This window comes from Talpa occidentalis, unplaced genomic scaffold, assembly GCF_014898055.3.
Source record: "Talpa occidentalis isolate TD23 unplaced genomic scaffold, MPIMG_talOcc4v2.1 talOcc4.2, whole genome shotgun sequence".
In the NCBI taxonomy this organism is placed as follows: Eukaryota; Metazoa; Chordata; class Mammalia; order Eulipotyphla; family Talpidae; genus Talpa; species Talpa occidentalis.
Window position 1 is genome coordinate 9229126 of NW_023602073.1, and position 22920 is coordinate 9252045.

Here is a 22920-nt window from a genome sequence, read left to right on the forward strand (position 1 = left end):
CCCGTGCATCTGGCCTGTATCCCAGCTCTTGTATCTTTACAATAAATAAATAAATAAAATAAAAAGCAGACACACGGGAGGCAAAATCCTATATGGATTTTTGTTCAGATTAAATATAGCTTAATGGAATGAAAGCAATAAGCAAAAAGCCAGATTCTGGTTTGAGAGCCAGCCGTGGCTAGAACTATGGAAATAAAAAGACCCATGGAGCATGTAGCCTGCAGTCCAGCCCCAAGGTACCAGTCCTTCAAGCTTGACTGATTTACAATTTGATTGATGCTGGTTGAGCACAAATCTGATTGGTCTCTGGGAAGCTGGAACCTCATTGGCCTGATTACAATTCCAACATAGTATTCAAAAGTGAAACCTTGGCTGGCTTGCCAGACCTGATTTACACTGAAGTCAGGCAGACAGTTTCTGCTGCTGCCATTGTGGGAACCCACCAGGCTGGTCTAGGGCTGCTGCAGCACAGCCTAGGCTGCCTCCCAGTGCTGCTGTCTCTGATGTTGTCTGGTCCAGTGTCTGGCACTGGTCAGCCCATCCTCTGGATTGCTGACTGCTATGCTGCCATCAGCAGCACCATCTGTGATTATCTCCAGCTGTCGCCATGAGTTGGACCCTGGTCCACCACATACTAGTGTCTCACCAGCTCCAGGCTCTCTTCAAAGGGACAGTGCCATCTTGTATGAGCAGCCCACAGTTTGGACTATTGGATATTGCAGACACTATCTGGAATAGGGCAGCAGCCATTTATGGCCTTAGACACTTATTTTTCCCAATTTCCCCTTCTTTTTTTTAAAGATTTATTTATTTATGCATCCAAAAGCTGGTATACAGGCCAGAGATGTGGGGGATGAGGGGATTCACCAGAGACAAGAGTGGGGAACAGAACAGGCAGACTGACTGAAATACACTGCTGAGGGGAGCAGCCGGCCAGACAGGAGAGGTCTGCTACGCCATGTGGTTTCTCCCTGGCCGGCTCGAACTCATGCTGCAGAGGCTGGGGATTGCTTCATAGTGTGGTGCTTAACCCCTTGCACCACCAGGGAGGCCCCAATTTCCCTTTCTTAATAAACCTTTTTGTTGCTGCACCCTGAAACTGAATGGTCTCTTGTGAACACAATTGTGAGCACATGGGTGAGAACCCACAGTTACCTGTCCCCCAGCCTTTGCAGTGTTTTAATACTATATTATATGCCTGCTTTCTATGTGTTGGTATTCTGCTTCTAGGTCAAAGGTTTCTAGGACTTATATCTTTTCTAGTTATGGATAATAAAGATTATCAACAAGATGGAGACTTGGGTACCAGAAGTTAATCAGAAATCCAGTGGCATAGCTGGGTTCCAGACTGGAGTTAGACGAGCAACAATGAAAGTAACTTTTCCATTTGTTAGATCTAAAGTAATGGAACACTGCCTTTCTAAAATTGGGACATGAGGACAGTTTCCCAATGTTGGGGAGGCTGTTCATCTCCTACTGGGGAGCAGGTAGTAAAGCTGGGTAAAAAGTATCAAAACTCATGAGGAGACAAAGCAGGATCTGGTAAAACAAAGAACTTGAATCTCTTAGTTTAAACACACTTCTGATTGTCCTTCCACTATTCTAAGATCCAAAATAAAGATTGTACCAAAATGGAGTTACATAAAGCAGACATTTTTTCTTGCTCTTATATTTTAATGAGTGGCCCACAGAAGTAACCTTAACTCCTCCCCAAAATATGGTTTCCAATGTATACCAGACTCCTGGAGAGATTAAGACAGAGCTTAATTAAAAGCAAAACTATTAGCTTATTAGCCCTAACGCTGCTCAATTTATGTATTATCTAAAAAGGTCCATCAGCACTATGTTAATATTAGTGCATAACAAAGTCACACCAAAATAATACCAGCCCAAATCTGCAAATCCACATTATAACACTCTCTCCTTGTACTGTTATAAACGCTCTAGTTTACTTTTTGTACAGTTCCTAATTGTTACATAGTTTTCTGCTGGGGTTTTGAATCCCTTAATGCATCTCTTAGAGATTCTTAGTTACACAGTTTCTGAAATGACAACAGAGCTAAAACAGAAGGCAATACAGTATCAAACCCCTGCTGAGGTGATTCTATATAGCTTGCTCAGAATGTGGAAACCTTGTGTTTATCCATTTGCATATCAACTCCAACCTGTGCAGGAATATCAAGTGCTTTCCATAACTGCTCTTTGTTTTTCTGAAAGTATGGCATGCCCAGGGTGCATGCTGATGAGTTAGGCTCCTCTTTGCCACACACAGAGGAATTGTACTAATCATTTAACTTCAACCTGTCTGGGAAGCAGGTATTTTTTTGATTAGAAGATTTGAGAGCAGGTGTAAAGTTGTCTATTAATAAAATGAATGACAAATCAATACAAGATTTTATTTAGAACTAATGTATTTTAATAAGTTTATTTTGACAAGTATATAGTATGCTATCATCACTGATTCTGATTAATACATTGATCACCAAATGAGATGCTGGAATTTGTGGAATGCATTAGCTCAGGTTTTCAAGGGCTTGAATCTTGATAATCAGAATATAATAATTTAAGTGACTTGCAATTGTCAATGTGTGATCTACAAACATGATACATGTCTGAAAATGCATTCTAAACCAAGCTCAGGATAATATCTAAAAAAAAAAAAAAAACTGAAAAACAGTAGCTTCTCTCTGCTGAAAAAGAATCCAACAAGAGAGATGCACTAAGAAAGAGGGGATTAAAAAATGGATCTAAGTTCTGGAACAATAGGACTATAATGAGGAATAAAAGATTCAGCTTGGAGAAGACTATGCGCACAGCTGCCACAGTAAAGGCCAGGACAGTGTGACACTGTCCTACATATTCAAGGCTGATAATGAATGCTATAAGGAGTAAAGGCTGCAATTGCAGTTCTTTCTATCTTATGTGCAAGAATCCTTTGACTTCCAGTTGCGGCCGTAAGTAGCAGAATCTGAACTCTGCTTCTGCTCAAGAAGATCCACCTTATATTTAATGTGACATGCCATAATTCTGATTGCCTTGTGGCCTGACATGCTTCCCATTACTTTCAAGTTCTAGGATTGAAAATTAAAAGTATATTCACTTTTCTAAATGTTTTGGGAATTACCTGAAACATTCTAACTTAATGGGCACCTTTGTTCCAACAAACACTCTGGAGCTACACTGGATAGTAGTGCCAAATGTAGAGCATAATCTTGCTTTTTGCTTTTTGCTTACTCCATTGTTCATTTTTGTATAGTAATTGGTTTCTCCCCTAAGGTGTGGTCTCCATATTTCTCCCACCACCATGTCACCTGTGAGCCATCACCGTATGTCCTTTGTGCTCTTCTCTCCCCTGTCTTTGCTCATCTTCTTTCTTCTCCCCTGCTTTATGCCTCAGCTCTATGGTCAGCTTCCTAGTTTTGTCTTTTTCATGACTTTTAGTTTGGTTTCTCTACATTCTGTATATAAGTGAAACCATCCAATATTTATCTTTTTCTTTGTGACGTACCTCAATTAGCATAATTCCTTCCAACTCCATCCACATGGCTGCAAATGGCATGAGTTTGTCTTTTTGATTGCTGAGTAATATTCCATTGTGTAAATATACCACTACTTATTGATCCATTTGTCTATTTGGGGGCATTTGGGATGTCTCCATATCTTAGCAATTGTAAATACTGCTACAATAAATATAGGAGTGCATGTTTCCTTTCAAATTAGTGGGGTTTTTTTTGTTCTTTGGGTATATTCCCAAAGGAGTGAAATCTCTGGATCACATGGTAGATGTGTTTTTGTTTTCTGAGGATCCTCTACACAGCTTTCCAGAGTGACTGGACCAGTTTACATTCCCACCAGCAGTGCAAGAGGGTTCCTTTTTCTCCCACCTCTGTAGAGGATAATTGTGAAAGAGCTGGGTCTCGTCTCCATTCCACCCTTTCCTACCTATAAATGTAAATTACATCTTGAGAGAAGCTTTTACCTTCTGGATAAAAGTTCTCTTTTGACAAAATTCACAAACTGATTCTGAAATAAATGTAGAAATATAAGGGATCTAGTCAAAACAACTTAGAAAAATAATAGCTAAAGAACTAACATAACCTGATTTCAATACTTATTTAACAGCTACAGTAATATCTAAAATATGCAAGGAAACTCTACAAATCAATAAAAAGACAAGCCATTCAATTTGTTAAAAGGGCAAATGACCTGAATAGATATTTTCCCGAAGAAGATATACAGTGGCCAACAGGCACATGAAGGGTTGCTTAACATCATTAATCATGATGAAAATGCAAATCAAAACCATAACTCATGCAATTTGCAGCAACATGGATGGAGCTGGAAGGGATCATGCTCAATGAAATAAGCCAGAAAGAAAAAGAAAAATACCGGATGGTCTCACTCATAGCAGGAATCTAGAAAACCTAAATAAGGGGCCAGGAAAAAGACTAATTATAATAAAGAAAAAATCAAAATCAGCAAGCAACTATAAAGCAGAGACACACTAACAGGGGGGCGGGGAGAGGAGGGATTAGGGCAAAATAAGAGGGGGGTCTGAATTATATGGGGAATATAACCAAAATGAAAATGCATACATTGTGCAAAAATGAAAAATGATGTAAGAATTATATAAAATAAAATAAAAGATAAGGAACAAATAATGATAATTTATAAAAAACATAATTTGGTATCACTTCACACATGTCAGAATGGCTATCAAAAAGAAAAAGAAACAAAAACTCAAAAACCAAGAGAAAATGAGTTTGGGTGAGTATGTGGAAAAAGTGGAATCCCCATGCATTGATAGTGTAAATGTAAACTGGTGCAGTCACTACAGAAACCAGTTCCTCAAAACTTTAGAACTAGCATATGATCTAGCAATTCCATTTTTGTATTTTCCCAAAGAAAACAAAAACACTAAATTGAAGCATTACATGCACTCCTATGTTCTTTGCAGCTTTATTTATATTAACCAAGGTATGGAAACAACCTACGTGTCCATCGGCAGATGAATGAATGAAGAAGATATGGTAAACGTATGTGTATATCTGCCTGTGTGTATATATCTATATGTACACACTGAGAACATGTATTTGTACACACAGTGGAATGTAACCCAGAAAGAGAATGAAATCTTGCCATTTGCAACAATATGGATTAAACCATAAGAATACAACATTAAGTGAAGTAAGTCCAACAGAGAGAGACAGGTAGCAGATGATTTCACTGATATGTGGGATCAAAATGTAAAACTAAACTAAAATCATAGAGACAAAAAACAAATTGGGGGCTAACAGAGGGGTGGAAGTTTTGGGATGAGCATAATAGTTACAACGTAATAAGACAACAATGAATAAATAGTATTTCATTCTTGCTAAGTTGCTAAAATAAGATGGTAAATAGACCTATTGTAATGACCATTTCATAGTGTGTACAATTATTGAATCATTATGCTGTACATCCAAAACTAAAGCAATATTTTGTGCCAATTACATTTCAAAAATTTTTCTTTGCTATAGAGGATAGATTTATTTTATTTTATTTTATATATTTTTTACATCCTTTTTCATTTTTGCACAATATATTCATTTTCATCTTGGTTATATTCCCCATACAATTCCCAACCCCCTTATTTTGACCCTAATCCCTCCTCCCCTGCCCACTCCCATAGTGTGTCTCTGGTTATAATAGCTAAGCTATGGAAACAACCCAAATGCCCAAAAATAGATGACTGGATCAAGAAGATGTGGTACATATACACCATGGAATATTACTCAGCATTCAAAAAAGATAAACACATGCAATTTGCAGCAACATGGATGGCGCTGGAAGGGATCATGCTCAGCGAAATAAACCAGAAAGAAAAAGAAAAATATTGGATGGTCTCACTCATTGCAGGAATTTAGAAAACCTAAATAAGGGACCAGGAAAAAGACTAATTATAATAAAGTAAAAATCAAAATCAACAAGCAATGATATAGAGGATAGACTTTTAAATTTTGCCCCCTAAAGAAAGAAATATTTATCACTTGAAAAAAAATTAACCACTACACACCCACACCAACGGCTAATTTTTTTTTTTTAATGTGAAATAGCAAGCACTTGTGAAAATTTGGACACTAGCCCTTTATTCAAACTGTGAGAAAGTAAAATAGACCTGACACTTTGGAAAATAAATAGGTAGTTCTTTATCAGATTATATGACCCAGCAATTCCGTTCCTAAGACTTATGCAAGAGAAATGAAAATGTGTCCAAACGAAGATTTGTACCCAAGTTTAGGGACGCTTTGTTTGTATAAATGATTGTCAAACACTGGAAAGAGGACCTCCTTGGTGGCCTAGGGATTAAGTGTCAGTGCTAGCACCACTACAGCCTGAGTTCGATCCCCGGCCATGGTGCTAACCCACATGGCGCAGCAGACCTCTCCTGTCTCTCCTGCTGCTCCCCTCAGCAGTGTGTTTCAATAGAACCACCTGTTCTGCTCCCCACTCTCTCTGGTGAATCTTCTCACCCCCTCCACCTCTGGCTTACACCCCAGTTCTTCTACACATACAAAAATAAATCATAAAAAAAAGCTGGAAAGAACTCAACCAACCATCAAGTGATACACAAACACACAAGTAGTGCAATATCTACACCATGAAATATTATTCAGCAACAACAAGGAGTGAAACTGGAGATAGGTAACAGCATGGAGGTTTTCAAGGGACATATTAAATGAGAGAAGTCAGGCACAAAAGACTATCTCATTTCATTCACGAGAAATATTTTTTAAAAATCAGAGGGAGGGAGCAGCAGAGGGGACTGAGGTGAAGGAACTTCTATGGAGGCTACACCTGAGGGGGGAAGCAAATATTGTTTAAAAATAAAAAATGATGTAAAAAATAAAAATAAAATAAAATAAAAGTCAGACTAAATTGATAAAAAGCAGATTGAGATTGTCTCAGGTCAGGAAGCAGGAGAGCTGGATTGATTGCAAATAGGCACAGGCTACTTTTAGCAGTAATAGAAATGTCTTATATCATAATCCTGATGGTGGTACAAGGCTGTGTACATCTGTCAAAACTCACCAAACTAGATACTTAAAAATGAACTTACTGGATATAAATTACAACACAATACAACAAACAAAAAATTAAAAAGGAGACTAGTCAGTCATCTGTATATCACACTGGTCCAAGAATAAATGCCTCACTATGGCCAAAGTTCATACTCAGGAAACTTCCCAGAGGCTTTATTAAAAACGGATAAAATTAACAAACCAGTTTACTAGCTCCAACACAGAAAAAACCAAGCTCACCCTTAACTGTGCTAAAAATCTTCTTTTCTAAAACCTTTGGTTTCTCTTCATTGTAATCTGAATAACGTACACATGTTCCTTGAGTTGAGATGTTCAGACAATATAGCATACATATTCCATGGGCAGATGTATGGGTTCCTTTGTAAGAGAGTGTCAAGTTTCTTATCCCAGTTGACATCCAAACCCAGGGAAACTGCTTTAAATTTGGCCTTGCTAGGCTTCTTCCAATTGGTAATCAGAAGTGATGTTTAAAAAAGTTAGTCTGGGTGGTGCAAGGGCTTAAGACGCAGCATTATGAAGCTATCCACAGACACCGCAGCACGAGTTCGATCCCCAGCCAGGGAGCTGACCCACATGGCACAGCAGACCTCTCCTGTCTCGCCTGCTGCTCCCCTCAGCAGTGTATTTCAGCAGATCTGCCTGTTCTGCTGCCCACTCTGTCTCGGGTGAACCTTCTCACCCCCCACATCTCTGGTCTACACCCTAGCTCTTCTATGCATAAATAAATTTTTTAAAAAGTCAGCCTGTTACTTTACTATACTTTCTTATATAGCAAATAAGTTGACCAGCAAAGTTTTGTTAAAAGGTTATAGGATCATACTGATAAAAGGAAGAAAATGCAGGCAAATGTTTGGTTGGCTTTAACAAAACTAACATTTATTTCTACCCATGGAATTTTAATCTATGATGAGCCAAATGACAGTAGATACCAGAAAATGAAATGTGAGGTTACTGTATTGGCTGCCATGGCCAACATTCAGGTCTTTATATTTACAAACAAGTGCTGTCATCACTTGAGACTACGCAAAGTTCAGTAAAAGAAAGCACAATAATTAAAAGAATTTTTTAAAGAACACAAAGTGATAGCTCCATATATCTCTATGATTTTTTGAAAGCACAAAATATCAGGACATACATAAAAATGTTGGCAGTGATTGTGAATGGAATGGTGATTTTTAAAATTTTTTCGATAATTCCTAAAATTTTCTGAGAAATGCACCACTTTCACGATAATGGCTTTATGGACACAAAAAGGAATGCAAATCACAATACAAATGCCTTTTCAGGGAAGGGACTGATACCAAATTTATGATAGGCAATTTGTTCCACTCTACTATGTTTACCTATTTTTTTTTTCACATTTTTCTTACTAATGAAAGTGTTTTCTCACCTTGCAAGTAATGGTCTGACCTTCAAATAGCTCAGCTTCCACAAAATGCAAGCCATTTAAGAAAGACAACAATGGCTTCGAATACTACCTGGACAGGTAATTTAACAACTCAATATCAGAGATGCTCAGGAATGGAAGCTTTTTCATAGTAAATGGCTTCTTCAAATGCTACATTCAATTTGACACTAAGATAGTTTCCTGTGACAACAGGCTTATTAGTGTATTTTTAATATGAGTTAAATGTACAAAACCATAGAAGTCATTTTCTTGAAAGCAATTGCAGAACAAGACATTATCTGTTATCAAGGTATATGAAATGTGTTGAAAAACTTACAAAGAAAGCTGATGCTGTGAGAAATTTTAAGTACATTTCATATTGACAGCCAAAAATATGAGAAAATGCCTGGTGCATGTTTTGTGGAATGTTCATGCAAGATAACAGACTTGGAATATAAACAACTACCTAGAGAACATTTTTGAATTACGTAAAAGGATATCTGTTCTTCTATAAATGTCTGGGTTTGTGAAGGAACTACCAGGATATACCTGATGGGGCATAGTTACCAAGCCAGACTACAATGCATTTCTCCATGACACCCTACTTTTACTGACAAAAAATAACAAAGTGGAAAAAGTAAAAGTGCAATGAGAAAATATACTGCATGAGACCCAGCTCAATCACAGAGCATTATACATTTTACAACATATTCACTGGAGTGCTCCCTGAAACAAGCAATTGCTTCATCAAAGAGATAATAAAAAATATCTCATATTTGGTGAAAACTCATGATGTACCTACCAACAACTATTCTAAGAATGAATGTTTTGTATTCATTCATAGCACTTGGAAGTGCTATTTTTGTATAAATTATTTTATCAGAAAAATAAATTAAGGGCTCCCCTGGTGGTGCAGGCAGTTGAGTGCAGTGCTGTGAAGCTGTCCACAGCCTCTGCAGCACGGGTTCTATCCCAGCCGGCCAGTGAGAATCCCACATGGCGCCGCAGACCTCTCCTGTCTCGCCCGCTGCTCCCCTCAGCAGTGTATTTCAGTCAGTCTGCCTGTTCTGTTCCCCACTCTGTCTCTGGTGAATCTTCTCATCCTCCCGCATCTCTGGCCTGTACCCCAATTCTTGTATGCATGAATAAATAAATCTTTAAAAAAAAAAGAAAAAGAAATTATTCTTTACCCAGATTATTAAACTGTTAGCTCCTCTTAACCAGCTACCTTAAATCCAAAGCAAAAATATTTAAATTAGTCTGAATAGCAACATAGACACTTAAATGTGCCTTTCCTGGACAAACTCACTCTTTCAGGCAAACTTACCATTGTTATTAAGTATTAAGTTACCATTAAAACCAGGGGAAATGCTGTCATCAAATGTTCTTTGGTGTCTATTCAAATCCTAGCTGGCATTTTTCCTGACTGCTCATTGCTCGACATTAAATAGCACATTTTCTCCAAATTGTTTATGATTGTTTATTATTTGCATGATTGATCCTACGTATTGTCACATATTAGTGCCAGTGTAGAAAATGTGTTTCATTTGAACATAAAGCTTCCTCCAAAGCTAAAAGTCCCTCTGGGATAAGCAAGGAGGTGAAAGGCCCTGTATAAGGCCCAGTTTTGTCTTTACTTTCCTGGGCCACAACACTCCATACACTGGTTCAGTGACTTTGAGCTGAAGTGCATTAAGCATTAATGCTTAAAAAGAATTTTCCTCACCTTAGGACAGAGTCTAATAACCTTGGGAGTGTCTCAGGTGTGAGGCAATATGAAAAGAGCAAGACTGCCTGCATCAGTAATTAATAGAAGGAAAGCAGGACTCAGCTTGTTCCCTGAGAAAGTTCAACGGTGGCATCTTTAGTCGGGCAGAAACCGGTTGCCAAGTACAGTGTTAAATGACCTTCCTTCCTGCCCTGGCTGCAGGTAAATGGAATTAAGAAGTGTCAAACGTGCATACTCGCTTGTGGCATGCCCAGGCCCCGCTCCAGCTCATTACGAAGTAGATAACTTCAGGCACCTCCATCCGCCTCACCCAGCGTCATTTTCCCTTTCTGTAATTTCAAAATAACCTCAGAGATTTTAATGAAGCAACAGAATGAATGCACTTCCTCTGCTAGTAAGCACTCAGTCAACGGCAGCTATGATTAGAACCTCCAGAGCCCGCTGGTAGGGCAAGGCAGAGTGGAAGTTTCCTTTGTATGTGGAGATTTAGCAGATGGCTTGGAGGAAGGAACCAGTGGGTCTCTCTTTGCTGAGAAATGATTGAATAAAAGGCAGTGATAACTGGGGAGCTTTCACTGGGAAATCTGCAGGGCACATCTACTGGTAGGCATCTTGCAGGCACTTCTTCCAGAAGCTTCAGGTAGACCTGAGCCCCATAGGTATCAGGACAGGTTTCTTTGCAGCTATGATGACGCTGAGCCTTGTCCCACAAAGGATCTCCTTCAGGATCCTGGTGAAGCCATGACAAGCTTAGGAGTGAGCTGGAGTGGCTATTCCAGGCAGAGGCTGTATAAAGTCGAGGAGGGGAGATTGTAGGGGATAAGGAATAAGGTTGATGTGGCCCAAACTCTCTGACTTCCAGACTATGGTGTTGCTGGACATTCTGAGCCTCGGTTTCCTCAACTAGACACACTGACCATCCTAATATTTGCCTCTCCTACTCCAAGTGTTATTCAGTAATCAGGTAGAAAAAGGAAATCACAATAATAAATTCTGAAAATATATGTGCTCCTTACTTCTCCCGAGAGACTACTTGAGAACTATTCAAGAATTGTCTCTCAGCTTCCTCAGACTTCCTTGCACAAGTCATTGTTCACAGCTGACATGGAAAAAAATGGGAACAACAGCTCCATCTTGGCAGTTTAGTGTGAGATAAGAAATTGCAAATTTTCTCACGACCTTCTGCAAATTCCAAAGTCAGCAAAAAATGTAGATTAATTGATTAAATATTTCTCCCAAGTTTATGTCTGAGGCATATTGAAAAATCCTGAAATCTTTTTAACACAAGATAGAAGGGCAGACCCAGAACTGCTGTCTCTAGCCGGCTGCATTTTTGCTTCTTTATTTTTTTCCCCTTTTAAAACAACACTAACCATTCATTTTAATGCATGAAAATGAATTTAGTCTTTAGCAAGCAAATTCGAAATCTCTTAACACATGCAAAGGTTCTTTTATTTTCTAAGCCCACATAGTTTTCCTTCAATTTGGAGTATAGAACCCAAACTTTTGTCATTGCTCACCCTGATATTTTCAGGGTCTTCTTTTCCTCACAGATTCTCTAGACCCTATCATACTCCATTCCTCAGGAATTAGAATGACAGAACAGTTCTCCAGAGGGACCAAGCTTTGTGGCCAACGTGCCTCAGCCCGGCTGGCTCAGTGTTTGCTCGGAGGTGGCTGAGGCGTCATTAAGTTCCTGGTTCCCTTGGAGATTAAGGCTGCAAGGTTCACACGGGGTGCATTCAGCTCACACATTCTTTCAATCTCTGGGAAAATTAAAATGCAGCAGGTATTGTTCCTGCAAATCTCTATGCACAAACATTCTGCCCATGCTGACCAAGGAAATGAAGTCCATTAGAGCGACTTGTGTTCATCTCCCTCCAGGAAGAGGGGATTCATAAATATCAGGCTGCTGTAAACAGCCAGCAAATTGTTTTTAAATGCATTCTCTGTGGCTTTTAAATCTCTTTGGCTTTTGAATATGAGTGAATTAATATGGTCTTTGACATCAGAAGAGTGAAAACGAGTCACTGAGAAAGGAGTAGATGAAGATTGGCATTGAACCAAATATCCCAAACCTTGTCAGAAATTGCTGGTCACCCCCTTCTACTTCTCCCGTATCCAGCATCCAACAAACCATATATTCTTCCCAACAATAATATCCAAATGAATGTCATATAAAGGATGCTCAGACATAGAGTGTCATATGGGGTGTGAACAATATAAAGCATTGATTTATATCTAATTAAATCCCCAGTACCTTATAGGAACGTGGTATAGATATGTTAAGACCTTAATCTGACAGATAGATCTGGGTTTGCTTTATACTCTGCTTCTAGGGACCTGGACTATATAAGGTATTTTAATATTTCTGAAGTAGTTGATTAGGGGCATCCAACGGCAATAATTTGAATGATTCTTTTGCTAATACATTCCATGGACTGCCTAGCACTAATTCAGAGAATTCATCCTTCAGGTTCTATTCTTCTTGATTGACTTTTAATACCAAAATCTGAATTTCAGGTCAGAAAAGTAGAACTATGACAGAATACATCCTCATAAAATAGCACGGCAGGCCAGTAAATGGGCATACTTTTCCCTGCCCCCCCAACTTTCGCTGCTTTGGATCACAAGTCCCAGTAGGCCATAAACTGGACTTCCTGAGCAGGAGGGTTACTGGGAAGTAGAGGTGGAGCTGAGTGGCCACGTGGACCTATACAACACAGAAAGTGGCAGGCCTGCGTTCTTTTGCTTTTTTGGCTCTGACATGCACGTAGACACTTGAAGAAAACACATGGAGGAGAGATATGTAGAGATACTTGGAAGAGTTGCATGTATGAGAGACACAAGGGGAGACTGTTCTTGCTCATTGGCAGAGACAACAGCACTCATTGATGGTAGAGTATTTTTCTTTTTTTTTTTTTAAGATTTCTTTATTTATTTGCACAAGCACTGAGTACAGTCAGAAGCGCAGGAGGGTGAGAGAATTCACCAGAGCCAGAGCGGGGAGCAGAGCAGGCAGACTGACGAAGTACACTGCTGAGGGGAGCAGCGGGCAGCAGGAGAGGTCTGCGCACCATGTGGGACCCTCTCCGGGGCCGGGGATCGAACCGGCGCTGCAGAGGATGTGGGCAGCTTCGCAGCCCAGCACTCAACGGCTGCGCCACCGGGGAGGCCCAATGGTAGTGTATTTTTCTTCCCAGCTCTCTGGAACCTGCGTAACCCCTTTCTTGTGGTTCCCTAGGGACCTTAGATTTGTGGCAAGCTTTCAGGCCTCAGCAGTCTCACTTTGGACCAACCCTATTTGGCTGGGCATTGCCAGTTAAGGGTTGGGTAATTTGGGGAGATTATTGGGAAAGTATTACTAGGAATATTCTTTCTTCTCCCTCCCCCACCCTGACCATTGCACGTTAATTCTATTCAAAATCATTCTTTGCCCCTGTAAACACTGATGACCAAATCCCTTTCAGAGTGTGCACCCCTTAACAGTTTGGGGTCCCTGGTTATCCCTAGGTCACATAGTAAAAGAACCACTAGGAGATAGATGCTAATAGATAATGAGTCAATAAATGATAATTACCTCGCCAGCTAGGTAATGTATTACTGAAAATTGGCTTGCGGTTTGGGGAATTGATTAAGTAATTCCTACATCTGAAGTCCAGGTAGTCAGGAAGGAAAAATCATGAAGAGAATGAAAACTAGGGCGACTTTCACTAAGCTCAAAGCTGCCATCCAGACAGAATATTTTCTCTATAAGAGAAACCTCAGTCCTGATTTTAAGGACTTCCAACTCATTCAGTCAGACCCACCCAGATTATCCAGGGTACTCCTCACTTAAGTGTCAAGTACTTACAGTGACTAATAGTCAGGACCTGGCAGGGTGGGGCAGAGGATTTCCACTGCTGAGATTTGGGGCTCTCCCTGACTAGGGAAGGGAGAGGAAGCAGGAGGCACAGGTCCTCCACCCCACCCTATGGGGTGGCTGCCTTCCACATCAGTCTTCACGAAAAAGAGTCCATGTCTCTTTTTAAAGATCCATAAAAAATGTCTTTTCAGCTCCACCCTCTTTCCAGAATGCCCCTTGCTCAGGAAGTCAGGAGTATAGTTCAGGCCACAGATGGTGCATGCTTCTTCTTCTCCAGTTTGGTCACTGCCAGACATCAGAGAGTGACTTTCATTCCTTTATTGCACCAGCAGTCCCCAAAACCCCTGGAACAAAGTTCAGATGCCCTGGACAAGACCAACATTACCTCACAGCACACATATGCAAAATGCTGTCCCAGAGGGACTATAGAGCTACATAGGAAAGATAAATAATTAACATCTTAGAAGAAAAATGAGAATATCTTTATGACCTTGGAGAAGGCAAAAATTTTAAATATAGGATCATCTATATCTCTATATCTATAAATATATAGATATAAATAATATATCTATAAATATCTATGTTTATTATATATCTATAAATATATTATATCTATATTAATTATATATCTCTAAAATCTATAAATATCTATAAATATATAGATATAGATATGGTCCTATATTTACATTTTCCTATAAAAATTTTTCTATTTCTATTTCTAATCTTTCTATTTCTATATCTGTAAATGTATAGATATAGATATATACACACTCATACCTTTATAGTTAACACAACATAGATCCACACAAATATAGTCCATCAATTCTGGCAAGTGTGACAAGATAATTCAGTGGGGGAAATTAAAATGTTTTCCATAAATGATACAGGAACAATTGAATCATGATATGAGGGGAAAAAAATGATCAACTCCTGCCTCACACCTTATTAAAGGGAAAAAAAAAAAAAAAACTTCAGATGAATCATAGACCTGAGTATAAAACTAAGTGTTGGTAATGGTTCCTTTTTTTTTTTAAGATTTATTTATTTATTTATTTATTTATTTATTTATTTATTTATTTATTTATTTATACAAGCACTGGGTACAATGAGAAGTGCAGGAGGGTGAGAGAATTCACCAGAGCCAGAGCGGGGAGCAGAGCAGGCAGCAGGACCGAAGTACACTGCTGAGGGGAGCAGCGGGCGGCAGGAGAGGTCTGCGCACCATGTGGGACCCTCCTCCGGTGGCCGGGGAGCAGCCGGGGATCGAACCGGCGCTGCAGAGGCTGCAGGCAGCTTCACAACCCAGCGCTCAACCGCTGCGCCACCAGGGAGGCCCAATTGGTGATGGTTCTTGATGTGAATGCTGGTGACAGATTGTATAGCTTTGTGAAAAGTTTTCAGGCCTTACCTTACACAATACTGTCTGTATGTGTACTTTCATTTTATACTTTTGTATATTATACTTTTATCTTAAAATAGTGTGTGTGAATGGGTGAATGGATAGATAGGTGGATATATATATCTCATAGATAGGTGGATATATATATATATATATATCATAGATAGGTGGATATATATGATGAAAGAATAATTTCTTTTTATTTCAAACATTAACCCATTTTCTATTATGATGAAGTATCTCTGATCCACACCATTTTCACCAGGCCAGAATTTTCCCCACCTTGAACTTTAGTCGTATTTATTTGCTTCATAGGTTGTTAGGGCTAGTATAGCAAAAATGCCACAGACTGGGTGGCTTAGAAAACAGAAATTGATTTCTCACATTCTGGACACTGGAAGTCCAAGGTCAGGGTGGCAGCATGGTGGGGTTCTAAGGAAAGCCCTCTTCTGAGTTTCAGGCTGCCGAGTTCTCACTGTGTCCCTACATGGTAGAAGGAATGATGGAGCTCTTTGGGATATCATTTATAAGGGCATTAATCCCATTAATGAAGACTCCACACTCATGACCTCATTATTTCCTGAAGAACCCACCTCCTAATACCAACCACTGGGCATTATGTTTTCATCACATGATTTTTGGGAGAAAGCATTCAATGTCTTGTTTGTCCTTTATGGCACAGCTTACATTCTTTCCAGCAGTAACACTACCAAGATACTGATTTATTTCCTCTACTCTACTGTAAATATATCCATCAAAGAGTCTAACAAAGACTTTTTGCTCTAGCTGGTACTAGATGCGCTGGGCCACTCCAACATTACCTCATAGCGCACACACACACACACACACACACAATTCTCAGAAATTGCATGTTAAAGGAGAATGAAACTTTCGCTGAGTTTTAAACAAATCTAAACCTCAGAGGTTTTTTAATCAGTCATTATATCCTTGAAACATTTATGATTAAATGAAGTGCTGACAATGCAAAATGTGAGTTAACTTCATGCATAAATGCTATAAAAATGATTTCTTATGAACACTATGCATACTTTTCAATAAAGCAATATAACTGGTACAATTTTTTAAATTGTTGAATACCAATAGATTTTTTAATTAAAATATGCATTTGAACATTAAACATGTCTTGATGTGCAAGAAAAACAGGCATTACATTCCAGGAATCAACACATTTACTAGACACCTGGCCGATGTAGCAAATCCACATTCAATTGACAATTCCACATTTTTTATCCACCTTTGTATATTGTAACAACAATTCCACATTTTGACTTTGAATGTGCACACAGAACTCCCAAATTATATATAAACCAATTTTTTTGATAGGGAAATAAATAAAACTGACAATAATGAAATCAGATAAACTCAACTCCAATTTGAACTCTTGAAGAACTTAGCAAAGACACATTTTTCCCCTTCCTTGTTCATGCCCTTCCTTTCTATCTACAATAGCAATGAAAACAATACTGCTATGTCAATTGTAGATCATTTTATGCTTAATTCTCTTTATCACGCACTAGATTACACATCAGGTGTTTCAAATCAAAAGTGACATCTTTGAGCTTTTGCGTCCTGGTTTGCTTGGACGTAAATACTCAAGATCATCCAGAGCTAACAAGCCCCAGGTAAGTGTCATGTCCATCATTAACCCTGCCTTTGGATGATTAATCTCTCTAAATATTTCAGGATTGCAAATATACAAACGCAACTCCAGCTGACTGATAGAGATATCTAGGGGTCCTGAATCGAGGAGGATTCTGAGGTTACCTTCAGTCTCAGCAGGACAGAGAGCTAAAATCAGTTAGAAAGTAAGTTTGGGTAAGTGTACATGCTATGTGTTTACCGTTGCTCTTCCATGGTCTTTCATTACTCTTAAAGTGAAAATTGAAATACTCAAGTCCTTTTTCATTATTTCTCCCATGCATTCAAAATATACTCATTGAGCACATTGTGAGGTCTCTGGTTAGATTACACTTAGAGAACCAATATGAACAAAAAACTAGCTAAGTGCTCTGGAACAGCATATCCTCGTAGGGTCTTTTGGACAAGATGTTCTTTTCATTGTTTGTACACTCATTTTAATAGTAGTGATTAGTGATATTTTATAACACATTCCTTTGTTTAAAAAACACTAGTCTTTTAAACATTATACTTCGTTCTTATGCAACACACCTGTTAATTGAAAAGAGACAGATGTTCCTGTAATCATTTCACAAATAAGAAACTGAGTCATCATAGAGCAAAACAAAGAATTGAGTGTGGGTTTCTCTAACTGTAGGATGTCAGAGTTAACAAATGTGATCTCTCTCTTTTTTCATGATGATCTGGTTTTGTGAATTCCTAAGAGAAGTTTCATGAGCTAATGTTTCACAAACCTTAGATCATTCATTGCCTGTTTGGGCTTTGCTAAGCATGGCAAGGCCAGTGTTTAAACAATGGCAGGGGTGAATTCAATGAAGCTGGCACTAGAATTGTAATTGTATTCTAGAAATACAGAATCTAATGTATTTTCTTCTTTCCTTCTTTTCAAGTTCAGTTTGCTTTTTGATACAGATAACTGGCAGGCACACACATCGAAAAAGAAAGTACATGAAGGCATACCATGTAGAAATCGTATGATTTGGGTAGTTTATTTTGGAAGCTTGGTACATTTCCCCAGAGTTGGTAACTGCTCCCTGATACCAAGTTCATTTTTATTTCTTAATTCTATTTTGCATGCAACTTCCATGAAAAGAAAGAACAAGGAGATGCATTTACAACCCATCAGGACTCAGCAGTGAATATCTGGGCAGGTAAGTTCCCCCACTTCCTGGGATCCAGTGACATCTCTAATCTAATCTTGAGCAATTTTGATTTGTATCTTTCAGGGTTCCAAATTTATCCTAGATCCTGTCTTCAGGTTTAGTCCTTTCAGTTACATACCTTTTCATCCAAGTTGAGAATTTTAATATATTGCCCAACTATTTCATATAAGAGATTATCTCCTAAGTGTTTCCCAGAGAATTAGTGAACTCTTGAAATTATTGCTCTGCCTAACATTTGCAAATGTAATGAATTCATTTTCTTGGATCCATAGGTGTGATATCACACGTACAAATTATAATATACAGACCTGCTTCCTGGCAGCAAGCACCATGTGTTTCGCACGGCAATCTATCCCACCACACACACATTATTCATTAACACTAATGGACATCATGTGCATAAAGCCCCACTCATTAATTGGGAAATTAAACCCCCTTGAGTATAAATAAATCATACCCCCAGCTAGAGAAAGGTACTTATTTTTATCTTTAAATTTATACTTTAGGACTTATCTAATCAATGCAATCAGATTGTTCTATAATGTCTTTTATTGTTGCAATACAGGGAACAAATTCCACATTCTGAATCCTGTCTACCTCAAGCCCAACAGGATAGTATTAGAACTATTATTATCCACCATTTGGGCAGTAATGGCCATGCCAAAAGGCACATGGTTAAAGTGGATGAGTTTTGCAGGCTGGGCCTCCCTGGTGGTGCAAGGGGTTAAGCACCGCACTATGAAGCAATCCACAGCCTCTGCAGCACGAGTTCAATTCCCAGCCAGGGAAATGACCCACTTGGCGCAGCAGACCTCTCCTGCCTCTCCTGCTGCTCCCCTCAGCAGTGTATTTCAGTAGATCTGCCTGCTCTGCTTCCCACTCTGTCTCTGGTGGGTCCTCTCACCCCCCGCATTTCTGGCCTGTACCCCAGCTCTTTTATGCATAAATAAATAAATCTTTTTAAAAAAAGAAACAATAAAAAAAAGAGTTTAGCAGGCTGATAGTAGTGCGTGTAGGTTCTATCAGTAATAAAAATTTTAGGCTGAGTTTCAGGGGGCAAAAGCTTCATGAACTCAAAATGCCATTCTTACCATTTCCTGTCCTTTACCTGAAATGGCCAGTAAACTATCGTCAATGTGTGTTCTGATTTCCTTATCTGTAAAATGAGATTATGAGACCTATCTCATCAGGTTATAGGGAAATATCAAATGAAATAGTCAACTGCTTGCCATGAGATCTGCCAAGTAGGACAGAAGCTTGAAAAGGAAGATGAGACAACCCAACAATTAATTTAGGCCCCTTTGGTCACGAAAATGAGGACCTACTATGTGTCAGTTACCTTCAGGGATGCTTCTTTTACTTTAACCAAGTGATCGTCACAATCCTGATATAATCATCTTTTCCCCGTTGGACATATGAAACACAGTTTACAAGAACCTGGCTCAGAGAGATTAAGCAAATCTGCAGGTTGCACAGAGTCTGGTACAAAGTTTTTATGCCATAATGAAGATCTTTGCTCTTCCTCTAACCAATAAAAAAAGCTAAATAACAAAGGATAAAGGAGAACAGTTTATACTAAAAAAAAAAACACTCGAACAAAATGCTATCATATCTTTTACTTAGCTTCTCAGAGAATGTTTATAGGTAATATCTTTATAATATCAAAAATATTTTTTAAAATATCATCAAATATAGATAGATTCACTGATAGACTCTGGAAGAGTAAGTGTCTTTAGTTAGCATCAAGTAAATGAGTGTCAGGGAAATTTTGAAAACTTGCACCCTATCTCAGCCCAAACTTGCCCTGCCTCCCACACGGGAGGAAAAAATATCTATCCAAATTCTTCTATTTGTCAAAATTTCCTGGTAAAACTAACAGAGTGTCTAATCTAGTTAGAAAGAAACAAAAGAAAATGATTGGTTTGGAATACAAACTACAAAAGAAAAAGGATGCTTTTATCTGCATTTATACAGAGATTTTTTAAATGTTTACTTGTAATATGATTAGTGTTTGAAAAGATTTATCAAGGATAAAAATAGTTGTAAAGTTGTAAAAAAAAAAATGCTTTAAATAAATAAGAGGCTCTGAGAACCATCTAGCATTTACAACATTGTTAAGTACTGATTGAAGTGTCATTTTAGAAATGCTTCTAAAATTTCCTGTATCAACTAATGCCCTTATATGTCTACATAAACAGTTTCCCATTGCAAACAATTTATCTCCTTGGCTCTTAACAAAGACAAATACCTCAGACAGAGGATTAATATTAGCATTTCTTCAACAAATGGTAAAAAAGCATTGTGACTTTCTCCATTAATATACCCGTGCATAACTCCACTTTACATTTGGACCCAAGAAAATGTATTAGAATTTCCATGGGGGAAAAGTGGCATTTTACTGTAAGTCAGAGAGATGTATCCATACAGGCACTGTTAGTATAAATTAATAGAAACTATTAATCACCTAAGAGTTTAAAATATATAACATGCATAATTATGTATATATATATAAGTATATCCATAAATAAAGGACATTAGTAATATTTCATATTTTTTCTCAAACTCATTGCAGCCATATTCTTTAATTTGTATGTTTTTGTGTTTGTTACCACCCGAAATACCTAAGATTCTAAAATGCTGGTTTTCTGAAACATAACCATTAGGATAGTTGTTACATATTTAATTTCATGCTCCACTCAGCATAAAGCAGTTGTGGGACTGCAGACCAAAGCAAATTAAGTGGCTTCTTAGATAATTTCCTGCTTAATTGAAAGCAGGTAGCTTTTTAAAAGTAATAATTGGCTTTGTTTCCAATGATTGTAAGGTTATTTCTTTTTTTAAAACATGATTATAAGATAACTTTCTATTTAGTCCAAACACAGTGGGTTGGGAGTCCCCTACTGTGTCTAAAGGACATGAATGTGACCTAATGCTGGAGTGTTTCATGGAGGTGTGTGGGTGTAGAGATCTGGGGCACAACAGGAAAATACACACACACACACACACATGCACATACACCCTGCTCAAGCACATTCATATGAATTTACCTATATGTACATTCTGCTTTCTATCATTCTGTTTTACTCTAAGATTGGCTGATGTTAGCAAGTGGCCTCTTATGAGAAATCTAGTGCATATCTAACAAATAGGTCTTCTTTATTTCAGTGTGAAACTGACCACCAGCTATGATCTACTCTACCTCACTGCCAGATCTAGTCCTGGCAGTGAGTGTGTGAATACTAATAAGAAGACATGTGAGGAATTTGGTTTGACGTATAGGACTATAAAATGAGTGGACTATGGATTTTTTTCTCAATCATTATTCAGACTTTTTCAAATAAATTCACCTGCTAAAAATCTTTGAAATTATAGAAAAGAGAGAGTGCTTTCTTGTTGTCTCTATTTAACAGAAGAATGGAGAGAGTGAAACAGAGAGGAAAAGGTATTCTTCAGAACCAAAAATGTTAAAATCCTACAAGGGAAAAAAAGATACTCAATTTTTACATTCCTCAATTGTCATGGTGATTCATGCAACTGATAACAGAGAGCAGAAGCACCTCAAGCTACGGGAAAGCTAAGAGATGCACTTTTCGTATTTTCTAACATTCTAACTTGCCTGCAGTCTTTTATGCCCCTGATTCTATTGTCTGTGCTACTTCAGATCACTGCTGTCTGTGTGTCAGGTTGCACTTAGGGTCACCTGCTATGTAGTTATGATGCAAGAGATTAGCACATCCACTTTCTGTTTTTTTAATACTTGCAAATACCCTGTAGTCCTGGAAATGTAGCTTCCAATTTTTTGTGGCATTCCAAAGAATGTTTTTCTAGTCATTTTTAAAAAGTCAAATGAAGGAAGAGAGAGTATTATGGGGGGCGGGGGTGGAGGGAGGATTAGGGAGTGGCTGTGTGGGTTGTCAGCAAAGGAGCCATGAGTGAATCAGTTTGTCATCACAGAGGTTCTCTGCCTTCGAGGTAAAGGGTGGAAATACATTTCCTGACCTGTGAATTGGGCACAGTAACGTCATGTGGTTGGGTCATTGGAAGATGAGTCTATCTGCCATATGTCACTGCTGGGCAGAAGCCTTTCAGAACCACTGTGGGAGATACCTTGCCTCCTCCATTCCTTGGGCCACAGCAAGAGAACTCTCCGGTGGTAGAGTTTCCATCAGCCTTACTCAAACCCAGAAGACAGAGCAGCAGTGTTAGCCAAGTCCCAAAGGACATGTATCAGAAGCAAGAGCTAAACCTTTGCTTCAATAAGCAACTAAGCTTTTATGTCACCATAACCTACCTCCTAACTGATACAGTAAGTGATAGGAAGTAAGATCTCCACTTGTCACAGCAGTTACCATAAGTTGAAAGGAAGAAAGAAAACAAAGCGAAAAACACACAGATCATAGAAGAGGATATGATGTTCTAGAAAGAAAATGAAACTAAAATTTCAAATACTGGCAATCACTGATGATGATACTAACAGAATTCCATCTGTTATCCCAGAAGGTATGATGATTGTCCTAGGGGATATTACTTTTGGAACTGGAGGTGAGTGGACATTTTACCTCTTCTCTTACATATTTTGACATTCTTCTCCGGTGCTCAGTACAATTTCAGGGATTCTTGAAGGAAAAATCAGCAG